The 18,053-nt window shown below is 42.7% G+C and overlaps 1 protein-coding gene across 4 annotated transcripts in view; it reads right to left on the bottom strand.

The window, feature by feature from the left end:
• Window positions 1–6,501, bottom strand: part of MARCHF8 (membrane associated ring-CH-type finger 8) — a 96,485-nt gene extending 89,984 nt beyond the window's left edge. For 2 of the 4 annotated variants that reach the window (XM_064144797.1, XM_064144801.1), the window contains exon 1: window positions 6,413–6,501. The gene's annotated coding sequence lies outside the window, so the exon portion shown is untranslated. Of the gene's footprint in view, window positions 1–2,934; window positions 3,022–6,141; window positions 6,237–6,412 lie in introns of those variants that run through there. The other 2 variants (XM_064144798.1, XM_064144799.1) reach the window with 2 other exon arrangements.
• Window positions 6,502–18,053: the final 11,552 nt, after the last annotated feature.

The following is an 18,053-nucleotide window of genomic DNA, read 5'->3' as shown; positions in this document are numbered from 1 at the left end:
TTAAAGCTAAGATGATTTTTTTTTTCCTTTTTGCAACAGGACAGCATTTAGTTCAACATGTACTTACGCTGCTTGGTATAAGAAACCCTCTCATTTAGAGATTATTTGCCATGTCAAAGAGCAGCAGTTTCTTTTTAAGTCTTCAGCCTACTTGTTTGGGTTTTTTAATATACTGTATGTATACACTTATACACACATTTTATAGAAGCAGCTTCAATGTAAATGACTGGTCACAAACAGCACCAGAGAAGAAAACCATTAGATGAAAATGACTCTGAAAGCTGTGCTGGTGATAATCACATTTAAACGGAAACCATTTTGGATGCATAACTACAAGGGAAACTCATTTCATTCACCAGAAGGGAAGGAAAAGAAAGCCTACTGTTAACTTCAGAAACAGTCTGCTCCCATGTGTATTTTCCTCTCTATTATCACCTGCAGCAAACTATCACCTAGTGCTCTTCACATTGCTCTAGTATGTCAGACTTCACCAGGCTTATTATGAACAGAAAATCCATTGCCAACTTTCACTTTCTATCTATTGCACTTAACAGCATGATGAACTCTGCTATAAATATCTTAAGAGTGGTTTGCTGAAACAGGAGAGAAAGGGGACAAAACCACACTCAGACAGGGCAAGAGGAAGCATTTGGAAGAATTTCTGGTTACAACGTGGCCCATGTTCTGAAGGCACGGCAGAGCCCTGTATTGCAGCACTCTCTGTATTTCAATTCCTATTCCCATAAATTCAATTTCACATTCTCATGAATATATATATGCACAGAAAACAGACATGTAAATATATACATACGTGAAGAAATATGCCATATTTTTCCATTGGCCTTCCTCTTCTGATGCATTCGTAGTTACAAGAGATTATAACAGGGATCGGCCTAGTAGTGAATCACCCTCAATAGCATACTGTGCTTTTACAACTAGAAATAGAGGGATCAGAGATTAATCCTCTGTCCTGGATGACACAGGAGCCAGTGACAGTGAAAGCAAGTACAAATATGCAGAGAAGGCACTTTGGCTCTCTGCAGCCCTCTTTGGTTCTGAAGGAGACTCTTCCACCAAGAGATGCCTTAAAGGTCATTGCAAATTAAATTAAACAAGAGGTATTATTTCTGTAAGTCCTGCAGTAACTGGGTGAGGAAGAGCTTCCACTAATAATCCCTGTGATACCACCTTCCCTCTCTGCCAAGAGCTCTTAAAGTAGCAAGATTTGACTGAATACTCAGTATTTAATTTGAGCTCTAAGACAGTTTGTATGTAGTGAATCTGTTGCTTTTATTTCAGTTAATATTACTCAAATGATCCTCCACAGTCATGTTTAGAAATCAGTAATCTTTGATTCTAGGAGTCACAGTGTGGATCCCTACTAATGTTCCTACACCAAATCTTGTGTAAGAAGGAAGCAGAACTTGAAACACAACTCTGGTGACAAGAGCATCCCCCCTCCCCAAGCTACACTGATGGCACAGAGTTATTAGCAGTAAGTCTGAGTGACAAATTATTCTGGTCACACGAACCAGGAGATCACACCCAGACAAAGCCTATCTGTTTATTAAGAATTTTTTTTTCCCATAGTCTTCCTTACAGGCCCAGGACACACAATAAAGGGGAACCAATAGGCCTTTAAAAAATAAAGTATATTTGGAAGGAAGGGAGGCTTTTTAAAAAAGAACTAGCAACTTCATTTGTAACCTTGCTCCTTTTTGCTTTGGGTTGGTTTTTGTTTGTCACCCTAGATCCTTCCATCTTTCCCTCCTTTCCTTATATATTATTCAGCAGACCCTTTCATTCAAAAGGGCAGTGTTTCTTCTACTGTGTCCAGGATGTGACAGCAGTCAAGCTAACTGCTCAGGGAAGAACAGTTGGGAACATTTTTATTCCTAATCAACCTCTTATCCTTGATGGTCTATAAACATGTGATCTTACAGAAGTCATGGCCAAACTGGGGGACAAACTCACTCTTAGTAGTTTTCAGTCACCTGTTAGATGACATTCCTAAATACAGTAGCTGTTTACCCAAAGAGAAACTCTGACAGTTGTTCATGATCAGTCTCATCAACAGATTGGACTAGTGACATGCATTGTGCACTTCTGATGCTTTTTGAAGGATACATAGAAACTCAAGGGGCAGATATTATAGAATCAACCAGGTTGGAAGAGACCTCCAAGATCATCCAGTCCAACCTAGCACCCAGCCTTAGCCAGTCAACTAGACCATGGCACTTAGTGCCTCATCTAGGCTTTTCTTGAACACCTCCAGGGACGGTGCCTCCACCACCTCTCCGAGCAGCCCATTCCAATGGCAAATCACTCTCTCTGGGAAGAACTTCCTCCTAACATCCAGTCTATACTTCCCCTGGCACAACTTGAGACTGTGTCCCCTTGTTCTATTGCTGGTTGCCTGGGAGAAGAGACCAACCCACACCTGGCTACAACCTCCCTTCAGGTAGTTGTAGACAGCAATGAGGTCACCCCTGAGCCTCCTCTTCTCTAGGCTAAACAACCCCAGCTCCCTCAGGGTTTGTGTTCCAGGCTCCTTACCATCTCTGTCGCCCTTCTCTGGACACGTTCCAGCACCTCAACATCTCTCTTGAACTGAATACCTAACTGATATATAGGATTTACCTATCCCAAAATATGTAGTATATTGATTCTAGACACATATTCAGCAAGGCTTACAAGTAGAATCCTTAAACAAGTCTCCAAGGATAAAGTGCTCACCTCTTAGTTGATTCAATATCATCAAACTACTGAAAAATCTCAGCCACAATTTCTAGAATCTCGTAGAATTTCCCACTTACTAGACATACACTTGGCATCGAAATTGCCAACACTGTTTTCAGTTCAGTTCAATCAACCACAACATCCTGCCAGAACTCTGGTTAAATCCAATATGTACTAACAAGCTCCCCTCCTTACCTGCAGGTATCGAAAGTGAACTCCAGAGAGGCACCAAACCTGATAACCAGGTAAGTACATAATAAAGGCCAGTCTTGCCTCTGTTCCCTGGAGAAAGAAACTGCAAGCATTAGAAACTGCTGATGGCTGAAATATCTCTTGCTATTTGTGAATTCTATTGCCTGTCTACAGATGAGCTGCACTTAAGAATAACACAGCTCTTACAGTGTACATTTTAAAAAAGACTTTACTTTCAAGGCTCTTGTTCATTTACCTACCCCAGAATCAATAAGCATGATGTAATCTGTTATTTGTGGGATTTTTATGCTTCACATGAATGCAGTTAGATACCCCAAAACATTGTGAGAAACTTGAAAAAATAATTGGTTCTGGAAATGGTGAGTTCTTTAGACAAGTGGCGTTTTCAACAGAACTAGCAATACTGGTCCTAAATTAGTGAAGTAGATTCAAGGATCTGGAGCTGAGTAACTTCATAGTGAACAAAGCCCACATGGCAAGTTTAAGGCCCATTCTTCTATGCCAAACGCAAGCTGCCACTACATCCTTGCAGTCAACAAACCAGTCATCAAAACAGAAGTCATAGTAAACTCTGTATGAATTCTCACTATGGAAATTAATACAGTGACTTAGATGTGTGGTTTACATGGTTCACTCTGTTCTTGCAGCAGCTAGAACTAGATGGTCCAGAGAAAGAACAGAATTGGGGATTAACTGGCTAGTTTGTTGTCCAGGAAGATTTTTGCCCTAACACTTTATACTTTGGAAGTGGAGTTTTCCCCAGATTCAGTTTCCCATTCTTTACAGCTTTTTACAGCTTTGCTATTCACTATTTTCCTGCTATATGTAGAAATAGTCCACACACAATGACATCCAGTTTCTGCAACCTCCTTCCTTCAAAGCCTTTTCATTTTTTTAAAGTAGCCCAGATACTCTTACAGAATACAAGGATCAAGAGTTTCTTGGCTTTTTTTTGGGGGGGGGGAAGAGGAAAGGCAGTCCAGAGTAACACAAAACAAAAGTAAATCAACTAAACCATGGCACTAAGTGCCTCATCCAGTCTTTTTTTGAACACCTCCAGGGACAGCAAATGCACCACCTCCCTGGGCAGGTCATTCCAATGGCAAATCACTTTCTCTGTGAAGAACTTCCTCCCAAAATCAAGCCTATACCTCCCCTGGCACAACTTGAGACTGTGTCCCCTCGTTATGTTGCTGATTGCCTGGGAGAAGAGACTGACCCCCAATATGATGAGAAAGACCCAGAGTAGGAGACTTGTTCTTCTTAGGCAGCAAAATGAATATAGGACTTGTAAGAACCACCTACAATTCCTTCCTTGACCAGCATTACTACTGGGAGCTGCCACGTTCCTGCAGTGATTTGCCTCTCCCACTAATATTAGTGTTTAGAAGAGCAATAAGGAGATCAGACTTGCAGAGAAAAGGCATTGGTACATTGCCCAAAGTACATGTGACAGCCTGAGCAGCTGGGAAGGCTGAGCTCTTTCACCTCTGAACCTGGAAGAGTTGCTTGTCCAGAAGGTTAGACTTTACAACTAGGCAAATGCACCCAGGAAATAGGTAGATTTTCTAGCATTGTAATCCTAACTGTCTCATCTGGACAACTCCACCAATTCTGGCCATATATCCATACCCTGAAGCATGAAAAGGGTTGCAAGCCTTTCTTCCAACATGAAACCCAAACCAGAAAAATTGCTTCAACTAATTTACCTGTCTAAGCAAAACTAGTGGCTAGGTCTAGCTGAAAAACAACTTAAACCCCCAGCAACAACTAAAACATAACAATAACATTCAGTAGATTGTGAAAGTCCACAAAGTCACACAGAGTCACACAGCAAAGGGGCTACTGTTCAGACTTTTAGCACCTGTAGCAGAAGCAAATTCTGGGGAATTTCTCACTTCTCCCAAGCTGCTCAGAGTTGCTCAGGGAAGTCTGGCACCAAATGGTTTGGGACACAGCTGAGAAGCTGCAAACAGCACTCAGCAGGTATGCTGTGTGCTGGAGCGTACCTTTGAGCCAGGACCCTGGATGTTTCCAGCAATCCTGGTCCAGAGGCAGACTTAGGAGAACTGTCCATCAGTGAGACCTGACCAATGTTGCTATATTTCAAAGAAAGCATCTTAGGTTTGATAAATAAGCATTTTTCAAAGAAAACATCTTTCTTCTGAAAACTTTTGACCAGGGTGACTACTGGATCAACCTCGCCCTCCTCTGACTCCACTCCAGAACTCATTTCACAAGTTTACAAAAGGTGCTGCCATTTCAGCTTAAGTGTTACCGTCAGACTTTATCACCTTCATCTTCCTTCCAAGGTCTCTTTCTGGCTCCACTCAAGATCTACCTAAACTATCCCTTCTCTGTTCACGGTGCTCGTTAAGCTCACAAATTTGCTATGCTCAGAAGCATACAAGTCCTTTGCCAGCTGCGAAGCCTGAGCTGTGTGCCCTCTTGCACTGCAGTTTATTTCAATCTGATTTTGCATTGCTACGTTATAATTACAGCTTTGCTTGCACATCCAGCCCCTGAAAGGAGGAAAAGTTAAACTGTTCCAATTTAGAACAGCTCGAGCATTGCTCTACCTGCAAAGCACAGAGCTCCAGGAAACACGGAGGAATTCTGACTATGTCTCAGTCTGCCATGAAACTTCATGATTTGTTACAAATACGTTGTGACCAGCATATCTTGCGCATAGCTTTGTCTTTGGTGCATCTTCGTTACACACCACTAACCGAATGCAAATTCGAGTCCCCCTCCAAATCGGAGCCCCGCTGTAAATACAGCGTTCTTCCCACCCGGCTGATCCCACCTCTGTCTCTCCCGAGCGGTACTACTCCTGCCGGCGCCAAAGCGCACACAAGACGCGCTCAGGCTGGGCAGACAAAGACGACGGAGGTGGGAAAGCCTCTTCCCAGCTATTTCAGTGCCACTTCCTCAGCTCCGACATAGGAGCAACCCTCAGCTCCCCGAGCGGAGTCTCCGCGTCGGCCAGCGACAGGAAGGTCCGTCGCAGCTCCCGCCCCACGGGTCGGCGGAGGCCCCCTCCGCGGCCACGCTATGTTCCCGTCTGTCCGGGCCGACACGACACGGCGGCCGGTCCCACGGAGGGCAGCCTCAGGCCGAACAACGCCGCCCCGCACAGCTGCCTGTTGCTTGCCGCCGGCACCAACCGACTTCCAACAGCCGCCTCACCTGGGGGCGGTCGGTCCCGCCGCCGGACCCGGAGGGGCGAGGTGGTGTTCGTGGGGGCGGGACGAGTGGAGCGGCTGCTGCAGGATAACAGCACCCCCAAGGCAGGCAGCCCGTGCCGGCCGAGCGGTACGGCAGGCAACCCGCCCCGGGCCACTCCCGCGGCCCGCCTCGCTCTCCCGCGGCCCCGGCCTTCTCCGCGCCGGAGGAGCGGCGCACCGGGCTCGGCCCCGCGGCGGCGGCTCACCACAGCCAGGGCGGTGGCCAAGCCTACCTTGGTGCCCCGCACAGGGCCCGAGCCGGCGGCTCCTCCTCCGGCTGCGGCGGCTGCTGCTGGCCATACCCGAGGCCAGAACGCGGCAGGTCGTAATGCCGACGGAGCCGGGGGCTGCGAGGCTTCTGCGAGCCCGTGCAACCCCCGGGTCTCTCGCCCAGCTCCTGTTTACCGCGGACCGGCGGCCGGCCAGGCTGCCTGTCAATGCACCGCCCCGCCCCGGCCCGCCCCCACCGCCTTGGCCCGGAGGAGGACGGGGAAGCGAGGCGGCTGCAATACGCAGCGGCCGCAGTCCCCTCCGGCGGAGAGGGTGGCCCTCGGCGGGGCAGGGCCTGGCCCCATTGCCTCCCGGTTCAACTTCCCTCCGTCGGGGAGCTTGCCGCGCGCTGAGTTCGCCGTCTTGGGCTCTCAGGGCACCTGCTACCAGAGACACACCGCGGGGATGGGGTCTTGCCCGGCCTGGGGGAGCTGCTGGCACCGAGACCAGGCGTGAGCTTACCGGGAACCGTGAGGTGAAAACGGGCTGCACGAACAGTGATGTTAATGTCATGTCTACGGGCTTGCTTTTTAGCCTAACGAGGGCTCGTAGGCATCTTCATAAGGTGCTCTGTATAAATTATTCACCTGCGTGCATTGATTTATCAGTGGAAGACTAAACAAAACAGTTGAGTCTAACAGAAGGATGCTAATGCATTATCTCGGTGTCACACACTCTACTGCTATTTCACACTTCTCTTTTGCAAGTAGCATAGTTCAGTAATTTCTTCTCAAAAAGAAGGCACCTCAGCAGTCCTCTGAGGTAAATTGGAATTGGTGCATTATACTATCAAGGTGAATTACACAGGGAAAATCCCAAGGCAGATATTTCCTCTGTCCAGATACGGTATCTATACCACTTGGGAATATGTGACAAAGAACAGGAAGAAAGGCAGCCTCACTGAACTGTTTCTGTCAGTGCCATTCAGACAAGAAAGGAAATACTATTACAGAAAAGACAGAAAACAAAGAAAGCTCAGAACTCGACATGCAAGTTCATTCACTAAGCCTACTCATAGTTTTTCATCTCCTGAGTCTGCACTTTTTCACATCAATAATTTACAGGACTCCAGGGAGATTACATTTACCCTTACAGAACAGTGAGAAGAGTATAACATGAGTAAGGTAACTCCTTTTGATGCAGAGTACAACCACCTCCTATGGTAAACCGACGTGTTACGAGAGCTTTTCAGAGTACAGAGAAGCTGTGCTGAAATTTGGTTGTTGCCTGTTGGAGTTAGGACCCAGCACACTCCTGTAGTGTAAGTGGGAGAATAACCACCCAGAAAGCACACAGTGTGTCTTCCAGGGAAGAGAAGGCGTGTCTACAGCTCCTGTGTAGCCCTATCTATTCTGAAGTTAGAACACAGATCATTAGATTGTATTTCCTTATGAGATAGAGTATGGTAAATGATTGTGTGATGATAATCTCGATAGGCAGTGTATTGTAAAACTGGCATGTAGAGAGAATCAGTTCCTATCCTTAGCTATAAGCTGTATTGATAGCTTCCCTTGAGGCCACAGGGCTATCTCAGAGGCTATTTTCTTCCTTCATACTCTGTTTGGTTTAAGGTGTTTGGGTTTTTTCAAAAATTATTTCTCAGACTAGGATTGCATCCTACTGTGGCAACACCATAACTCGCCACCCAGTACTCTGTGCCAGAGTAGGAATAGGGCCTGTAGACACAACTGTACTGTAAGTAAAATTACACAGAAAAACAGCTGCACGGAAAACACATTTTCATGGCAGACTAGAATAACTAATGAAAGGAGCTACAGTAGGCCACTGCTACAACACCCTTAATTCTCAAGGGGAGCAAAGTGCCTAAATTCCTTTGCAGATGTAAGGTTCCTTCTGTTTCCCAGTTACTACTCTAAAGTCTCCATTTCCCTAGAAAGCCTGTCTAGTATTGTAATACATGTTGCTGTTCTTGAGTTAAAAGTCTCAGCAGCAACCTCACAAACACAGAACTGCAGAGCTAAAGCCTCAATGCTAAAGAGCAAGCACTACTATGGAACATCCTCCTCCTTGCATGCCTTCTTACAGCCTTCAATAAGAAATACAAACCTAGGTCTTTCCAAATGTTCCACCCTCAAATTTGCAGCTAATTTACAAAATAGAGAAGAAAGAATAAACTTAAGCTAAGAGCCATTGTGGTGTTTTTAAAACTAACACTTCAACACTCTAGCCTAGTTCTAAATTATAAACAAGAATAGGAACTCTATGGACATATTTAAATAAAAGGTAAATAAATAGGGGATTGTACACAAAAGACAAATAATGAGAAGTCTATATCATTCCATTGGATTGTTGATTAGGATATAGTGTGCTGCACAAACTGTTCTCTCTTCCTTTTCTCTTCTCTGCTCTGGCTGCTGTCTGGTGCTTTTGCATGGCTTCGCCAACCTTGGCTGAGACTCCTGTTATGGTTAAGTAGCAGCAGGTTTTCTCTCTGGGAGAAAGAGCTGTTCATTTTTCCCTTGTCTGGAGGGTTCTGGGGGTCCTTGTATTGTTTCTGAATTGTAAATATACATAAATAGATTTTGTACATATACACTGTATTTTGTGCTTCTAGATTTTATCTTGCTTTTCTACATATAGCTTCATTGCTTCCACACCTTCTGAGCTAGTCTGGTGATTTATTTTTGGGGTCATTTCAACTCACCACAGTCATTAATCAAATAGAAACCTTAAATCCTACCTATCATTGATGTTTATAACCTGAGTAGGAAATAAGAAGTTTTTTCCAAAATTGCAGAACATCTCCACTTTGCTAACTGGATACCTCTAGCTCAAAGTTGAGGGAGAACTTTAGCTGAGGAAAATGCACCTAGAAGTACATCATACTTCACTGAAGATACTGATGGGTCTTCAGAAAGAGCTGCCCTGAAGGGCTGCACACAGGATCTAGACTGTGGGCATACATGTAGTCATCATAAATACTTGCCATCAACAACAGATTTGATACGTTTAAAGTCATAGTAGAAGTACCTCTGTCCTCAAGACACTCCAGTTGTTTCTAAAAGCAGCAGAGATCTAGCATAATCTTAAATAACTGTAAGATTGTTTCTTACAAAAAAACCCCTCTGTTTTTCAGAAATACTTTTACTCCTTTTTGCAGGAAGACCTGAAAAGCATTGTGAGGCAGAAACCCTGAACAGTAAAAAACTACTGTATAACTGTGCCCTTTTTTACTTTAGCTATGACAACACATACAGTGGTGATGTGGAAAAGCAATTTTTCTCTCAGATAATTATAAATTATATTTTCTAATTCTGTTATATCAGCTTGAGCACCTGCATATTTCCACAGCAATTCTATAGTACACTTCAGAGGATTACTTTAGAATTACACCAGTTTGCTACGTTACTGTCCTAAGAAAGCAACACTTCCTTGCAGCTTTTTGTACAAAACCATGTAATACTATATCACCACAACCACAACAGCCCTTGCGGACTTAGGGCTGGAAGCATCCCCAGAAGTCTTGTGAGGCATCACTCTTAGGTGACAGGCTGATGGGAGACTGTAAAGGCCAAAATTCCACATCCCGGAAATACCCTTTGCAAGTAACAGGCAGATGCCAGCTTCTTCCCACGCTCAACAACATCACTCTCATTTATTTCACACACACATATGTGAATTTAATTCTATTAATTTAGAAAGTAGAGAAACATCATTAGAATGGATAACAACTACTAAAAGAGAAGAATGTAAGCCTGATGACTACCCAGACATATTCCTGTGTGGGAGGCTTGGCTGATAAAACTCAAGGCTGTGTGACCACCCAGTGAGACTTGGACAGACTGGAGAGCTGGGCAAAAAGGAACCAAATGAGGTTCAACAAGGACAAGTGCAGAGTCCTGCACCTGTGGAGGAATAATGAACTGCACCAGTACAGGTTGGGAGGTAATTTGTTGGAGAGCAGCCCTATGGAGAGGGACCTGGGCATCCTGGTGGATAACAAGTTGTCCAGGCACAGCAGTGTGCTCTTGTGGCCAAGAAGGCCAATGGGATCCTGGGGTGTGTTAAGGAGAGTGTGTCCAGCAGATCAAAGGAGGTTCTCCTTCTCTTCTACTCTGCCCTGGTGAGACCTCATCTTGAGTACTGCCTTCAGTTTTGGGCTCCCCAGTTTAAGATGGACAGGGATCTGCTGGAAAGGGTCCAGGGGAGGGCTACAGGGATGATTAGGGGACTGGAGCACTGCCTTATGAGGAGAGGCTGAGGGACAAGGGGATTTTTAGTGTTAGGAGAAAAAAAGTAATTGCTGAGATTGTTTCAACAATACAGGAAGTCAAGTGTCTTCCTGATTTCCTCAAGAATAGAAAACATTAACATTATAACCAGGAATGTTATGGACATGTGATAACCATAGGATGCTCTCTGAAAAGTGTATTCTGCTACAGTAAATGGCAACAGCTTAAAAGTGAATGAAAGAAGAAATTAGGCAATGCATTAGAATTGCATGATAGGCACCTGAAAGATGTTATAACACTGAACAAGCACCAAGCAGTGTTGAAGTACTGACTCTTTGTTTGAGTTGAGAGAAGGATATAAGTCCAGAAGTGAGGCTACCTATCAAACACCTGCATGTAACTTTGATTCAAAGATCTGAAGTAATTCTAATACAAACCATTTACCTTCTCAAATAATTTATGCTTGAGAGATCCTTTTTTGGTAACTTGCAAGCAGTGACCCAGCAGAATGCACTGTTCAAAGTCTGTTTAAGAAAGCAGCTTTTACCAGAAAAGCACTGAACTTCAAAGATGAAATCCCCTTTAATAAAAACATTGTCAGACCTTCAAGTAGGTGATTGCAGATATCTCAATAAGTGCCTGAAATTTATTGAACAACAGTCTCAGCTGCAGAATATAAATTAGCACTGTGGTAAATACATTTAACTAAAACCTGGATCTGGAAAATCCCCAGCATGAGACCATTTGAAACTCACTCCTGAGACAGTGGCATCAGCCACTAAAGTCTCACAACAGGATAAAAAAAAAAAGGCATCCAAATTGCAGCCTTTCCCTTTGTACGGTGATGTAAGACCCTTGTAGGCTGTGGCTGCAGCAGTGGCTGCAGCCAGCCCTACACGCAGCAGGTTTAATGTGGCATGGCCTGTGACAAACAGGCATATGACTATACACCCCAGCACACTTCAGCAACTCTTCACAGTCATGTGAGGGTGCCTTTGAAGACTGACAAGATTGGATACAGCTCTGAGTGTGCCTCTGAGCACATAAGCTTTTGCAGTCATAAAGTCTAACCCAGGCCTCAAAAATGCTGTCCCTTGTAGAAGTGTTATAAGGATTTTCTCATTGATGAACCTCAAAACTAAAGAAAAGGTTGGCAAATGCATCACACTGAGCTTTTATGGTAATTTCTTTAGGTAAAACTAGTTGTTTAGGTATTGGCTCTAGTGAAATCCAATCAGCATTAAGATGTCACACTTGATTAAGGCACATTAACACTGCAAGCCATTCAGCATCCAGATGAAAGGAGATCCCCATACCTTAGTCCCTTCCCTGTACCCCCGTACATTTAATGCTTGAATAAAACAGAACATGCACTACTAGAAAAAAAGTGAAGCTCAGTGACAAGCGATGCATCTCCAGAGGTCAGGTGGCACTGCAGCTGGCACTACAGCTCACCATTCTCTTCCCTTGTTTTGCAAAAAGAAGAAGTGAAACCAACCAAAACCATTTCCTTCTCCATGGATCAGAACTTGGAAAAAGGACCTGACCAGTGTGCTGCACTTCCAGGTTTGTTGCTCAGACCATTGAGGACTGTGTATACAGTTCTATTAACTTAGTCCCCCAAGCCCAAATATGCAGAGGAGGAAAGACATTTTCTGAGCTTACCCCTTAGAAGTCAACATTTAAGCTTTGTCTCTCCCCATTGCAATAAACGGATTGCATGCATCTGACATCATCTGTGGTGAAGGCATAAAAATAGGCAGCAAAGACATCATCTTCCTCATAAGCACAGCTATTGAGCTGAAGTCAGCTAGATGCTCCCCTCGCACAGCTTTCCTACATTTCCTTCTCACACTCTAATGCTATTTATATGCTGTTCAGACTACATGTAGATTAGTAACACTAAGCATTTTTATAGGACCTCCCTTGGAAGAACCCTGGGCATATTTTATCAGATATTACTTTAATCAAAACTGTAGAGGCTTCCATTTTAACAGTATTTTGAGCAGCTTAAAGCTAAACATACCAAGCAGGAAAATGGGAATCAGGGAACTGAAGAAGACAGAAAGACCTCTGAAGTATACTGCAAAATCAGAGGATATTCAGAAGACATCAAGCATAATTAAGGCTCTGGAACAGCAAAGTGAGTGAATTGCTGCCATAAAGAAGATGAGTAAGAGGAGATGTAACACAAACAAAGAATATAGTGGCTATTCAGGAAACATTGTTCTCTCTCATAACACTAGACCAAATTAATTGCAATTTTAAAATGGTAGGAAATTCAAAACTAGAGTGAAAGGCAATGCTTTTTGCATTATGCATAAACAAATGAGACTGTGAATCAATACATAGAGATTCAAAAATAGTTTTAGACATTTATGGGCCTCCAAATTAATATTGTACTGTAGAACGAGCAAGCAAGTTCTTCACAATTCAGATGAGTCATTAGTATAGGAGGTAAGATCCAGTGAAAACAGGCTCCCGTGCATTCAGTTACAGAATTCTTGCACTTTCTTCTGAAGTGTCTACTATCTCCTGTTCTCAGATACAGATGCTGGACTGGACTGATCTAAAGATAATCCAGTCCATGGTGATGAGTCCTGTGTTTTCCCTACAGCAAATTAACTATGATCACTGTCAAGACAGACAATGCTAAGAAGAAATCCTGTCACTCAACTCTCAGTCTCAAGATCATGTTTAAAAACCAAAGATAATTCATTACTCATCTTTGTGTTGTAGCTTTACATCAGTCAGTGCCAGTTTTTAGTGAACTATTACCACAACCCAGATACAGCCCACTATAGGCAATAGTTCCAGTACTTGACATTAAATAAAAATTATATTAATGCAAAATAAATCTAAGTCTACTGTTCAAACAGCATCAGTTCAAATAAAAATGTCATCTGCACATTAGGATTATGGATGGATGAGAGAGCAAAACCATAATTGTCTGCTTTAAAAAGGGTGCTTCGAACCCTAGTTTTCCTTTTAGAAAACACTAAGTTTTAGACAGAGCATAGCCTCAGAAAGTTTGCTGATGATACAAAACTGGGAGGAGTGATTGACACACCAGAAGGCTGTGCTGCCATTCACCAAGACCTGGACAGGCTGGAGAGATAGGCAGAGAGGAACCTAATGAAATTCAAGAGACATAGGGAAATACCAGAGAAGAGTCCAGTGAAGGGCTATGAAGATTAAGTAGGGCACCATCTCTCTTATAGACTGAGAGACCTGGTTAGCCTAGAAGGGAATCTTATCAATATCTAAAGGGTAGGTTGTCAAGAGAATGGGGTCAGACTCTTTTCAGTAGTGCCCAGCAACAGGACAAGGGCCATCAGGCACAAACTGGAACACCAGAAGTTTTGTCTGAATGTAAGGAGACTCTTCTTCCCTCTGATTGTGCAAGAGCCCCAGAACAGGATGTCCAGAGAGGTTATGGAATCTCCTCCTTCATTTGAAATAGCATCATAGAATGGTAATGGTTGAAAGGGAACTTTAGGGATCATGGAGTCCAATCTCCCCTGCAAAAGCAGGAACGCCTAGAGCAGGTCACAGGGGTCATCCAGACAGGTATTGAAAGTCTCTAGAGAGGGACACTCCACAACCTCTCTGGGCAGCCTATTGCAGTGTTCCATCACCCTCCAAAATAATGGAGATACTGAAAACCTGCCAGGACTTGGTTCTGCACAACCTGCTCTAGGTGAACCTGCTTCAGTGTGTGCGTGTGTGGCGTTTCATTTCCAGAAGTGCCTTCCAATTCCTGCCATTCTGTGATTAAAAACATCAGCATACAATCATCTGTTTATGAGGCATTCTTCCATTATTTTCAAAGGTTTTTTTAGAAACTTTGTCATTAGGAGAAGACTAGGAATGTACTCTATTGCTGACCTCCTCAGGTCTGTTTAGAGTGGGCTGAATTGGGACCATGACTAAGTAATTACTGTTTCCATACCTATGTTTTTTTTTGCGAATTTCTTTATTCGACAAACCCAAACCTTTTGTTATTCTTACATGCCTCAGCTGCCCCCTGCCGTCTCTTCTCTGCAGCTTCACATAAAAAGCTAACACCTCATCAGTTCCCTGCCTCCAAGTCCCTAGGCGAGACAAGTTACACACAAACTAAGAGTACCACACTTCCAGATGCAGATCTTCTGCAAACTGACGCTCGTAATTTGCGACAAAGATCTCATAGGCAGGTTTCATTCTAGTAAGACACTGCAGAACAAAAAAAAAACCAAACAAACTATCTCTGACACTGAACATTGTTAGCAGAAATAGCGCCCAATTAGAGGAGCAATAAACTGCACTGAAGAGGCAGGCAGTGAGCTGAAGAATAGCTGTTTTCTTCTTTCATGCAAACTTCTGTAGATATGCTATTAATTTGCCGCTTAGGCATGTCCTTTAGTTTTGGTTGGTCTTTGTGTGGGGTGTTTGGTTGTTTGTTTTTTTTTTACTGCAGAACCATTAATGGGAAAGGCAAATCAACACCCTGAGATTAGACACTTTGCAATAAATATACACATAATAACATGGAGGGATAAAAACACGTGGTTCCACCAACAAAAAAAACCCAAACATGCTGGAATAAGCAGAACCTAAAGCTATAGACAGAGATTCACATATCAGTAAGCCAAGATGCAAATCAGATTTGTCAGTTTTCTTAAGCAATGCACATGATGGCTTTGAAACAACTGCCTTAGAGTCACTGTAATCAGAAGCAGCTAGTAATCTCAAGAAATACTGTGTTTTTATTCATGGAATTACATAGCTACAGGAAAGAACTTGCCTCACAAGGTCAATCCAGATGTACCTGGATAAAATAGTTTCATCTTTTGTAAGAGAAATTTACAGAGAGTCTGGCAAATGACTGTGAAGTGCAACTTGTTCTTTAATGATATGACTTAGTGAAGCTTTCATGAGATTGAAGGATTCATCAGGAAAAATCCTACAGGATCTCAGGAGGTGCAAAGAGCTGAAGCAGAATACCCCCTCTTTAAGCTATGGCTGTAAATTCTAATCAAAACAGAGCAGTGAATTTCATACCAAGAGGTAAAATAAGGCGAACTTTAACCCTACCGTAAACAAAGCAGTGGAGGAGGACAAAGAACAGCTTGCTGAAACACTTAGCTCAAGAGGGCTATCTGATAAATAAATAAAGAAAGACGGGCTAGGATTATAAAACAGGTTGAAAACAGCGATAGTCCAAGCTTCATGAGAAATACATAGCTCTGTCCCCATTTTGTGCATCTAACTTAGCTCAAAGCTGCTTTCAGGCTGAAGTCTCCACTGACATCTCGTGGCCTTTGTGTAACACATCACAGCTGAAAAGCAATCCTCCTTATCTTGTCAAGCAATGGCTCTTTTTTTTTGGTAAAAGTGGCAGAAAAAAAACTTTTCTGTTTAGGTAAAATTTTTTTTTCTTGCAAAACCTTTGATTTCTTTACCTACTCAGTGTGAATAAAGGAGGATAAAAACTAATACTGTGAAAAAGAACATGCCTATACCCGTGCACAGATATGCTTGTAACATTAAACAGTATACCTAGGTAACCTTAGAAACACTGAATACAAGTTAGGAATCTAAACCCGTTAAAGAGAACAGGAGATTGTTTTGGTGAATTTCTGCTGAAAAAGGTGAATAATTACAGTCCTACATATTTAAAAATCAAGAGTTACCATCAACAGTACCTCAATGGCTCTAAACTGATCTGCTTCACAAGAAACAGCCTAAATTTATCTTTCCATTGAGTGCATCTGATTGTTTTCAGATGACAATTTCTAAGCAAGACAACTGCGGAAAGGCAAGAATATTTTTTTCATTGCTTTCCACCCAAGACTCCAACCATTACAATCATTGCCAAACCAATTCACACTAAAAATAAGGAAAGAACTCAGCACTCAGAAGCAGCACATGGACACACACAACTGCATCATAGCTTCACGTGGCTTTCTTAGTTATGTCAAAGTCCTGTCTCACTGCTAATGAACAAAACAAAGAAAGCATCAAATGCATTTCAAGATGAACCCAATTTACATTAAAAGTGTAAAAACTTGACCCAATGCAAAAACCACAAGTGGAATCAAGTCCTTATAGACACAGCCAACTCCAAATCCACAATTTAAATCCAGAATATGGTGCTCCATGATGTAAGTTGGAGGCACTTGAAAAGGAACTAAAATGTCAAATTCATGGTACATAAAAATGCTAGAGGCTTAATTTTTATACTATAAAGCATTAAGACTCATAACCTTGCCTACAGATGAAGATTGTCAGCAGGAGGCATCAGTGCAATTTTACATCCCCAGGGACAGCAGACTAAATAGAAGTGGGAAGTGGAAGCAGATAGATCTTTGTCACCATAGCCTTCTAGAGATTTCAGAGAACAGAAGTATTTCATTCAAAACACCAAAACATTTCTGACACCTCTGTGGCACTCATCAATTTGACATAAGAATCCTGGAGATCATTCAATAAGAGAACAACCTGGTTATGCCTCACAGGTCCTCAAGCATGAAAAAAAATATTTGACAGGAAGGTAGCGCACTCAAAATCATTGCTAAACTTCCATTACGTAAATGCTTTATAGTACAATCTAATTACATGAACAAATACTCAAAGGCTAAACATTTGTCTATAGCAGATGCGTTGCACCACAGTGCACTGACTGATACTTGAAAACCAAACCATTTAGATATGTTTACACAGTAAACAGTAATCAATCCAAAGCACAGCCTAACACAGGACTTGGTAAAACCCAACAGAATATTGATTAGCAACAAACCAAATTATTTATGAATTCAAGTGCTCGTAGGCCTGTACTACTAGTTGAAAATAGGTGTCCATAACAAAGCATCAGAGATGGGAACAAAATCAGATAGGTTCTGCACAAGAAATGTTTGTATTCGGTATAATCCAAAGGAGATATAAGAAGTTAAAACAAACTACACAGAAATTAGGTTATTACTACATCACATTTTTTGAAAACTATTGCTGTGCACTTCATTATGCATATGCAGAGAAGGAGAGTCACAGTCAAGATCTGACTCAGGCACTTCGTGCCACATATCTGTGAAACAGGCTTACTAAAATTTGGCCATGACCATTTTAATGTACTGCAAAATAATTTCCTGACAATGATGGAAAAGATCAGATAACCTGTATGATTTTAATTTCACTTACTACCAAATTTCTGCTGTATCTAGAAAAAGGCCAAAACGTCTCTCTTAACAAAACTGCTGGCCCACAAATCAAGAATTGCTGGGAAAACACTGGTACATTTGCCCTGTTGCTTATTCTTTTCCTTTGTCATCAAACACTGTGGCACGCTGGAGATGAAACAAAAAGTACAGGTATGTTCACAGTGCCTCTGGTCAGTAAGGACATGTTCTTCATACTGGGTACAACTTTGTCC

This window comes from Pogoniulus pusillus, chromosome 6, assembly GCF_015220805.1.
Source record: "Pogoniulus pusillus isolate bPogPus1 chromosome 6, bPogPus1.pri, whole genome shotgun sequence".
In the NCBI taxonomy this organism is placed as follows: Eukaryota; Metazoa; Chordata; class Aves; order Piciformes; family Lybiidae; genus Pogoniulus; species Pogoniulus pusillus.
This window is presented reverse-complemented; position numbering and strand designations above follow the sequence as displayed.